The following is a 9,795-nucleotide window of genomic DNA, read 5'->3' as shown; positions in this document are numbered from 1 at the left end:
ATCAAATACCAACTCAAGATCAAACCGATAGTATCATTATTGTTGGGCTTTATCACCTCAAAGATCCCTCCCCAATTGGAGTTGTGTTTCAATAGTCATCCACCACCAATCTTACCCCAGCCATGATGCAGTTGTGGTATATTATTTTTTCCGGCTTTTCTCTCTTCCTCTTCCATTTAATGTCTTCACGATTATGATAATTTATTTTTGATAACCAAAGATAAAGACTTTTCCAACCCATAACTTTTTAACATATTACAAAGTGGGAAAGCGACAATGCTCATAGACATAAAAATAGTGCACACTAAAACTTGCTAAGTTGCTATTGTCATTATATAGAAATATTTATAAAGTGAGAAAAAATGGTGCTAAAGCTTAATATTTATATGGCTTAATATAAAAAAATAATGCAAGCTTAATATACAAAATGGTGCCTACTTATATTCTTGTTCTTCTTCTTTCCATCTTTATACAACTCTTTTAAATAATCTACCATCTTTGTTTTATCCTCATTCATGTTGCTTCCATCTTTGTTTTTAAATTTTGCTACTATATCTTTATACCATATGAACAAATGAACAAATCATAAGTGGCATCATCTCTTCAAAATGGGTATTTCCAAAAAAAAAACTTATCTTTGTTGGGTCCTTTCTTGCGATGATTATCATCTGACCATAACAACCATCATAAATGTCGCTACGACTTTATTGCTTGAGTTTGTCTTTGAAGATAACATTATTTCATCGATGATATTTTTAGTTGACATCAATGGGAGAAGAACAAGAATATAATTAGGGCACGACGCTATTAGACGGTGTTTGTAGTTGACATCAATTGGGAGGAAGAGTACAACACTATACAGTCCATCTAGCAACTCTAATAATTGACAAAATAGAATAAAAATGTCTATGTATTGTCACATCAATTTTTGTTACTTAGATTTAACGTCAGAGACTAAAAACTCAAATTTAATGTCAGAGACCGAAAGCGTTTGATGAGATGATTTTTTAACGACTAAAAGTGTTGATGAGATGATTCTTTAACGAATGTTTGTATAAGGACAAAAAGTGAAAATAATTAACTTCATAAAAACCTTAAACTGTATAAGTATACAATAGTTAATTTGTGATATTTGAAAAATGACTTGTTCTTACAATGTAGAGCTGTGAACATATAGTATAAAAAAAATCATAATTTATAGTAAAATTTAGATTAAATATTCTTTTTCATATTTCATTTTTAATTCGGGGTTTACTTTGATTTGTTAATTAAAATTTTTTATTTTGATATTTTAACTTTTCAAAATATATCATGTTAATCTTAATTTATAATAAAATTTAGATTAAATATTTTTTTTCATATTTTATCTTTAATTCGGGGTTTACTTTAATTTGTTAATTCAAAAAAATTATTTTAATCTCTTAACATTTTAAAACATATCATGTTAATCTTAATTTATCTTAATTTAAAGTAAAATTTAGATAAATTTTTTCATACTTTATCTTTAATTCGGGTTTATTTTGATTTGTTAATTAGAAAACAATATTTTGATCCTTTATGTTTAATCAGTTAGTCAATGAGATAGATTATATGGCATTGATATTAATGCCATATAGATATGCTAACGAGATTGTATACTCCAATTAATATTTTAAAAATTGGACCGAATCGTCCGGTTTAATCGGTTGGATCGAAAATCGGAGATGAATTTGATTCGGTCAACTTTTCAAAATCGTTAGTGGGTCAAAACTGGAGTAAAATCGGAAAAACCGGAATGTACCGTCCAAAGTATTCGAACCAAAGAATCGAAACCGATTTTGTAAAACCTTCCGATATAAAATCGTCCAAACTGCTGCTTTGACTGTTTGCCACCGGATCAAAATTGGTTTGTACCATATATCTAAGATTTTGATGATAATAAAATATTTAAAAAATAATTGGATATACTAATAAATTTTTAAGTGTGCATGACTATAAACTAAAATTTATGATATAAATTTAGTATTGGTACTAAAAATGAACATTTAAGGAGAAGTTAAAAGATCCAGAATATGAGGATAGAATTTGAGAACCAGACTCTGAAGGAGGTCAACTTATGAAGACCAGACTCTAAGGAAAGTTATACTCTGAAGACTTAGATTCTGGAGGAGGTCAACTTCCTCTGAAAAGTCAGTCAACGTAAAGATTAAGAAGACTCTGATATGTCACTATCAGACTAAGAGAACAATTTGTCTTCTTCTGATCACATGCATATGCTAATAAAATTCTGCATAGACAGTTGGGATGTAACATATAATTCCTCTTGAAGCAAAGAGAATTCAAATTCAACGATATTAACCATATCAAGTAACATTTCAACGTCTATGATCAAGCTTCTCTAAGAATCACTTGTGCTAGCTCTTCTCTTCAACGACTCTTTTTTGTCTCTCTATATAAGAAGCTGAAGACTTGAAGAAAAACAACCAATCCTTGACAATCAAAACAGTTGTTACCATGTCAAATAAAAAAGCATAAGTTTAATTTTGGTAGACTACTCTCATTGATCATAGTTTTTGCCAACTACTCTAAAATTTGATTTTTGCGCCCCATAACACCATTTTGTTGTGGAGTCCTTGGAGCGGAAAAGTATGTTCAATGCCATATTTATCACAATAATCCTCAAAGAGGTGATTTTCAAATTCACCTACATGATTGTTTTGTATTGCAATTGTGTTTAAATTTATTTTATTTTGGGACAACTTTGCAAAACGTGTGAAAGTCGAAAAAGTCTCATGTTTACTACGCAAAAAAACGGTCCAACAAAATTTAGAATAGTCATCTACAATAACAAACCCATAGTAATTTCCATCTAAAAGTTTAGTCCTTGAAGGACCAAAAAGATCCATAATGGAGAAGCTCAAGAAGTATAGAAGTTGAAACAATATTTTTAGATTTAAAAGAGACTCGTGGTTGCTTTTTTATTTAACATGCGTCACATATGTGGTCTTTTGAAAATTTAATTTTAGATAGACCAATAACTAGATCCTTTGAGACCACTTTGTTTAGTAAATCAAAGTTGGCATGGACTAAGAATTTATGTCATAACCAAGAGTCTTCAGTCATGGTTACTAAACACTTAGTACTTGTCAATGATACATAATTCAAGTTAAGCATATAGATATTATTTACCCTTAAGTCGTTAAATGAGTAATCTTTCTTTTTATTATGTTCATTCATGCAACAACTATTTGTGAAAGTTATCTTATAACAACAATTATTTGTGAAAGTTATTTTATAGTCTTTATCACATAGTTGACTAATGTTGAGTAGATTATGTTTAAGGCCTTCAACACGTATAACATTAGAGATAATAGTTGAAGAAGGATTACCTACACTGCCTTTACCAAGTATAACACCTTTATTATTGTCTCTGTAGGTCACATAGCCCTTCTTCTTTGCTGTGAAGTCAATGAATAATGAAAATTTATCCGTCATATGCCTTGAGCATCCACTGTCGAGAAATCATATTTTCTCCATGGAGTCAAAACATTTAACCTACAAGATCAAACATGAGTGATATGTACTTGATTTTTATTGGGTCCTTGAAAGTGAGGGAAAATAATTGAAATACACCTTTAGGAACCACGTATCTCCTAAAGTTGCATTTTGCAATGGTATGATCTTTCTTGCAACAATAATGACAAGTCAAGTGATGATGATAATGACTTTTTCTATTTGATTCCCTTACAACAAGTTTTTTACTTTTTGTACGGTATGTTTAAATATCTTTTAAATTTTGTTGGATCAATAGCGAATGTAACTTTTAGTTCTAAAACCTTGTTCAATTTGGTTTTTAGAGTAATAACTTCTTTTTGCAAATGTGACAAGTTTTACAACCAAACCAAGAAGACTTCTCATCCTCAATTTTAACTTTTGTAACCTCTAACATGGTTTACTTAAGAGCTTTCATTTTTTTTTCTAAAACCTTGGCTTCTAAATATGAAACTATTTTTTTATTTGAAGCTAACCTTTTGAAACTTTCTTTAACTTCACCATGCAGATTTTCAAAAGTAATTTGTAAATAAAGTTAATACATTTTATCAATAGGTTCAGATTTGGAATGACTTACATTCTTCTTCTTGTGCTTAGCTATGAGGCAAATATTTTCAATTTCATCATTTTCACTTGAGCTACCTGCCTGAGAGGATTCACCATCATTATCTGATGCGATGTATGCTCTTCTAGGACTGCTAGACTTCTTTTATTGACCCTTTATTTTATCCTTCTTAAGGAATTGATGACTTCTCGACAAGTGTACCGATAATGTCGTAGTAATAAAAAAGATCGAATCCACAGAGACTGCTATTTAACAAGACAATATTGTACCATGCGTTGAAAATAATATATTGGGGGGGGGGGTGTCAGGTTTTAAATACAAAAAGAAAATAAAGTGTTCTAACAGTAATGCGAAAATGTTCAGGTTGTGTATAGAATCCCTTATTTCTCTATTGTTGATGTTCGATACATTACATAAATGGTATCATCACTATAATCCCACAGTGAATTAATAAAACCTCTATACCCAATACATTGGTGTATAACTCACTAATCTATACTATAATTTTTTTATCCATAGTCCACCATGGTAAGCAAGATTAGGTAATGCAATAAAACGTTAATTTCTAAGCCACTACTCAGAGTTTTCTATCCCTAGTCCACCGGCGTAAGCACAACAATTGCCCTATGTCCAACACATAGATTAATGGTCAATATTCCCCATGTGCCCAAAATCAGATTAAAAGAGTATCTCACATAAAAAATATTAAGAACAATGTGCAATTGAATAGAATTATAGATCAAATTATTCATGCAATATCAAACCAAACATATGTCCAAACAATATCAAAATAGGTTCATCAAACACAACCTAACCTAAAGAGATATAGCTACTCATAATGCAAATTACAATACCATAAACAAATTAGAAGGTTTCATAAGAAATCCCTTGAAGAATTGGTCTTCAATGACTTTAAATGCTCTCCAAAATCACTTATGGTGCTGCAAACCCTTGTTTTTTCGTGTAAAATTCAGAACCCCTGAAAAAAAAACTAACTTTCCCCTTTTAAAGCCTTCAGAATGGATCATAACACGCCAGAAAAAGCCCATAAAAAGGTACCATCGCACGCATGATAACTTGCATCGCTCGTGATGCAACCTTTACTTTTCTATCGCGCATGCGATGTTGCGCGTGATTATTCCAGTGACTGCACGCTTTTACTCCCCTTTTCACCTGATTTTCACTAAGTCCCTATTTCTCTAAACTTAGTCATTTTTTCCTCTTTCTTTGGTCTTTGTTCTTCATTTTTGCTCATCTTTAACTTGTTCTGATCCATTCCTTTGAACGGAAATATGCAACAACAGAGTGTCATCATAACCTCAAACTTGAATCATTGTTTGTCCTCAAGTAACTTGCTTGCACTGCCAATTCCAAATAGAAAACAAGTTGCATAGTAACAATTGAACATCACCCTATAACTTTTTCGTTGCCTGGTCATTGTTCTAGCTTTCAACTTCCATCCGAAAAATTCAAAAAAACATCCTCAAACTTTGATAAGTACCCACTCACACAATGGATAAGGTAGTCTCTTAATCAACATGCAAAATAGTTTATACAAAGTTTGATCATGTTCTAATATCATTAGTCAAATAAATCAAAACACACACATTTGAAGGCTTTTTCCGGTTGTATCTTGACTTATATTCTGGTAGGATATTTTTGGGAAAGTAGGTTTAAATTTTTGGGGTTAGGTTCCTAGTTTTCCTTCTATTATCATACCTTTTTGTTTCTTCTTGATGGTACTAGAGATACTATGATTGTGGTCTTTATTATGCACCTGCACTCTTTTAATCTCTTTTTTTTAAGAAGTTCCTTTTTCCACTTCTTATTTTCTCAAAGTTTTAAATTTTGACCCATTTTCTCTAGAATCCCAACTCCAAACTTAAAACTTTGCTCACTTGCAAGAGCAACGCCAAAATTAATCTTTTTCATACCACTTAAGAACTACAATTCTACCTAACTCCAAAGAGAGGGTGGAAAGATAAGATCTTTCAAGTCATATGACTAAGAATTAAGGCTAAGTCACTGAAAGAAAGGCTAAGCTCAAATTGATTAGCAATAGATGTACATATTACTACATGATGGTTAAAAAGGATCAAAGTTAAAAGTAAACAACTGCCTCAGTGTGTGTCCATCAAAGTAGACAAGTTTAATCGAAAATAGTTCAAATATGATAAAGTAATAATGCATGGATACACTTAATAAACAATGAAATTTATTTGGTTCAAACCTTACTAGTTGAGGTATCTGAAGGTTGGGTACAAGTCCCTTGATTCCTTTTTCATCCGTTGCCTTCAAGTTGTAATTTTCTTTCTTGATATCAAGTTTCTTTCTTGGTTCATTTAGTCAACGTTATAGTTGCAAACTTTGTAAATCTGAACGAAACAACAACTAGAAACTTGTTCATTAAAGACATTATAGTTTGTAATATAAAGGCATGCTCGAGTGGCTAGTTCTTCTTATTGAATTTCATGACTAACATAATGTAAATTCTACACACACAAAACTGGTTATAACAAATGAGTTGGCTCCCATACATCACTTCTTTTTCGTCATTAGCTTGACGGCCCATGCCTAAGGCATATCAGGCTAAGGGGTACCCTCACGCCGGTAAATTCACCTTCCTTCTTCTCTTTGTCATCATTGCTACCTTTTTTTTCCAGTTGGTAGCATGTCTCTAGGTCATCCACCTACGGTGTTTGTGCATACATATTAAACACCACTTTTCCTTGTTGAAGTTTAAGACAAGTTCATCTGTTTCCACATCTATTAAAGTCTTCCCGGTTGCCAAGAGTGGGCGTCCGAGAATAACTTACTCACCCGTGTCTCCCTTCATATCAACCACCACCACGAAATCTGCAGGAAAAACTCAACCATCTACATGTACTAATAGATCTTGTAAATTACCAAGTGGACGAGTAACAAATAAATCAACTAAAGTGAGAGTCATATTACTCGGTATGATCTCACCCAAGTTCAATTCCTTAACCTTATTCAATGACATTACATTGATACTTGATCCTAAATCACATAAAGTATGTGTGATCTTTACTCCACAAATGGTACAAGCGATGGTGTACTTACCTGGATCCTTTAGTTTTGGTGCCAATGCTTGGGGAACTGCCGTATCATCTTTCTTCGTCATTTTTATATGTTCTTTGACTAAATTCTTATTTGTACCCTTTAGAAATGCCTTCATAAATTTAGCAAACTTAGGCATTAGTTCTAAAACTTAATGAAATGAAATACTTACATGAAGTGTAGTCAACATCTCTTTAAACCTTACGAACAACCATGTCTCATCTTCCTATAATAGTTTATTCTTAATTATAGGATAAGGAGATTCAATATAATTAGAAGGTTACAAATTGGGATCATTAAGAATATGCTTCTTAGTTTCTCCAAGGGGAGTTTTTATCTTTTAACTATTCAATTGTGACTCCTCTCTCAGCTTGGTCACCCCGATTTTTACTCTTCTCTCTTATAGTCTTCACCTCTTCCTTTTCCATCAAATCCTCTTACACTATTTCATCTTCACCCCTATTGGTGATCATCTCAAAACCTGTTTCTTCAACATTGCAAGACTCATTTTTAGGATTATCTACGGTATTACCTTTAAATCCTCCACTCGAGCCAAGTAAGACAGCTATTTATCTAGATAGATGACTAATTTGTATCTCCAAATTTTTTATAGATGCATCATGGTTCTTATTCATTGTTTCATGATGCTTATTTACCTAAGCAAAGCTACTCCGAGTAGCCTGGAAGAAGTTTTGTAGAGTCTCTTCCAGTTGAGAAGGTTTCCTTTGGATAAGAGCTTGCTGAGTTTGCTGAATCCCTTGATTTGTACCTAAATTCTGGTTATTGCTTCATCTTAAATTCGGATGACTTTCCCATCTGTGATTATAAGTGTTGGAATAAGGGTTACTTTTATTGAAATTAGCAAATTGAGCCTCTTCACTTGATCCTCCCAAATAACATCTTCCATTTGCATTCCCTCGCCACATAAATCACACTTAAGTGCTTGTACCTGACTCACGTTAGCTTTAGCCAAGCTGTTTTCAGCTAGCTTTTTGTTAAATAATTCAATTTGAACTAAAAATGCAGTATGAGTATCAACAACTAACATACCTTTAGGTGTGCCTACAATTTCAATTTTTACTAACTTATCGCTCTTCTAACGATATTCATTCAAGCATATCTTCTTAATCAGGCCTTTAACTTATGGTTCATGTCGCATCTCGAAAAACATGATCTTTCACGAAGCGCTCGCACGATTGCGAAAAACTTATTCAAACAAAGTCACCACCGAACTTTACTTATTCCAAAGAAGGAAAAGAAAAATATTGGTAAAACCCTTAAAAGAAAAAAAGAAAATGATCGTCGCAATCAAATTCGGGTTCGGGAGTCGGTTATGCAAGGGGAAGATATTAGCACCTCCGACGTCCGTTGTACTCAACGGGAACCTCTTAGTTAGATTTGCGATAGAATGTTAGCGATGTTAATTGCTACATTCTATTTATTTGAGCGAAAAAAAAGAAAGAAAGGAAAACATTTTTTATTAAAGGGGTGCCTGATGTAACACCCCAATTAAAATAAGATAATTATTTAATTTAAATTAATATTTTATTTATTAATTTAATTGAATAATTGGAAGTTTGGATTATTATTATTATTTTGGAATAATCATTATTGGATTATTATTTTATTGGAATAAAATAAGTTGGAATAATAAAAAGTCCCATTTGTGGTAAAAAGGGTTTTCACGTGAAAAGGAACAGAGAAGCGGCTGAAAGTGGAAAAAGGCAAAGAGGCAGAGCAAGAGAAGAGGGAAAGCTTGAAGCTAACGGAAGTGCCGGATTAACTCAGGTAAGGGGGGTTTATCATCGATTAACGGGTATTATGGGATAGTATGTGATGGGTAGTGAGAAACCATTGAAATTGCCTCTGATTGAATGATATATGTGATGAACTTGTGACTTATTGATGAACGAATTTGGGTGATGATTGATGAGAAATTCGTAGGAATTAGAGGTAGAAAGGTTAACAATTTGTGAAATCGAAAATGTATGATTCGTGTTAGATGTTATGTGTAATATTGTGTGAAATTTGGACTGTGGAAGGGTAAATTGGATAGATCTCGTAGCAGAGAAAGCCATTGCAGATCTGAGAGTTCTGGTTTCTGGTCATACGCGTATGGCACTAGGCAATACGCGTATGAGATGGCTGGTACGCGTATGGCACTAGGCAATACGCGTATGGATGAGGAAGATGATGTTTTGAACGTGTTTTGGTCTCTGTTGGTACGCGTATGGGAATGTGATACGCGTAGCATACGCGTATGGGCGTGGGCATTACGCGTATGGATTTGGTCAGGCGTGGGCAATACGCGTATGGGCATAGGCAATACGCGTATGGGCAGAATTGTGATTTTTCTGTGCTGTTGTTGTGCAGTTTTTGGTTGTTTAGGCTGAGTGATGTACTTAGCTGATGTATGATGTAGCAGGGATCATTTCCCGTTGTTTTGAGTAGTATAGGTATTAGTAGAATGTGCTAATACTGTATTTGATTATGTGGCATGATGTGATATGCTTTTGTGATAAAATGTATTAATGATGTGTGATGATAAGCATGATGCTGTGAATGTATCAGTTATGTATGCATTTGTGAATAGACTGTTTTATGGCTTAGAGTGTGAG

The sequence above is a fragment of the Lathyrus oleraceus genome, chromosome 6, assembly GCF_024323335.1.
Source record: "Lathyrus oleraceus cultivar Zhongwan6 chromosome 6, CAAS_Psat_ZW6_1.0, whole genome shotgun sequence".
Taxonomy (NCBI): Eukaryota; Viridiplantae; Streptophyta; class Magnoliopsida; order Fabales; family Fabaceae; genus Lathyrus; species Lathyrus oleraceus.
This window is presented reverse-complemented; position numbering follows the sequence as displayed.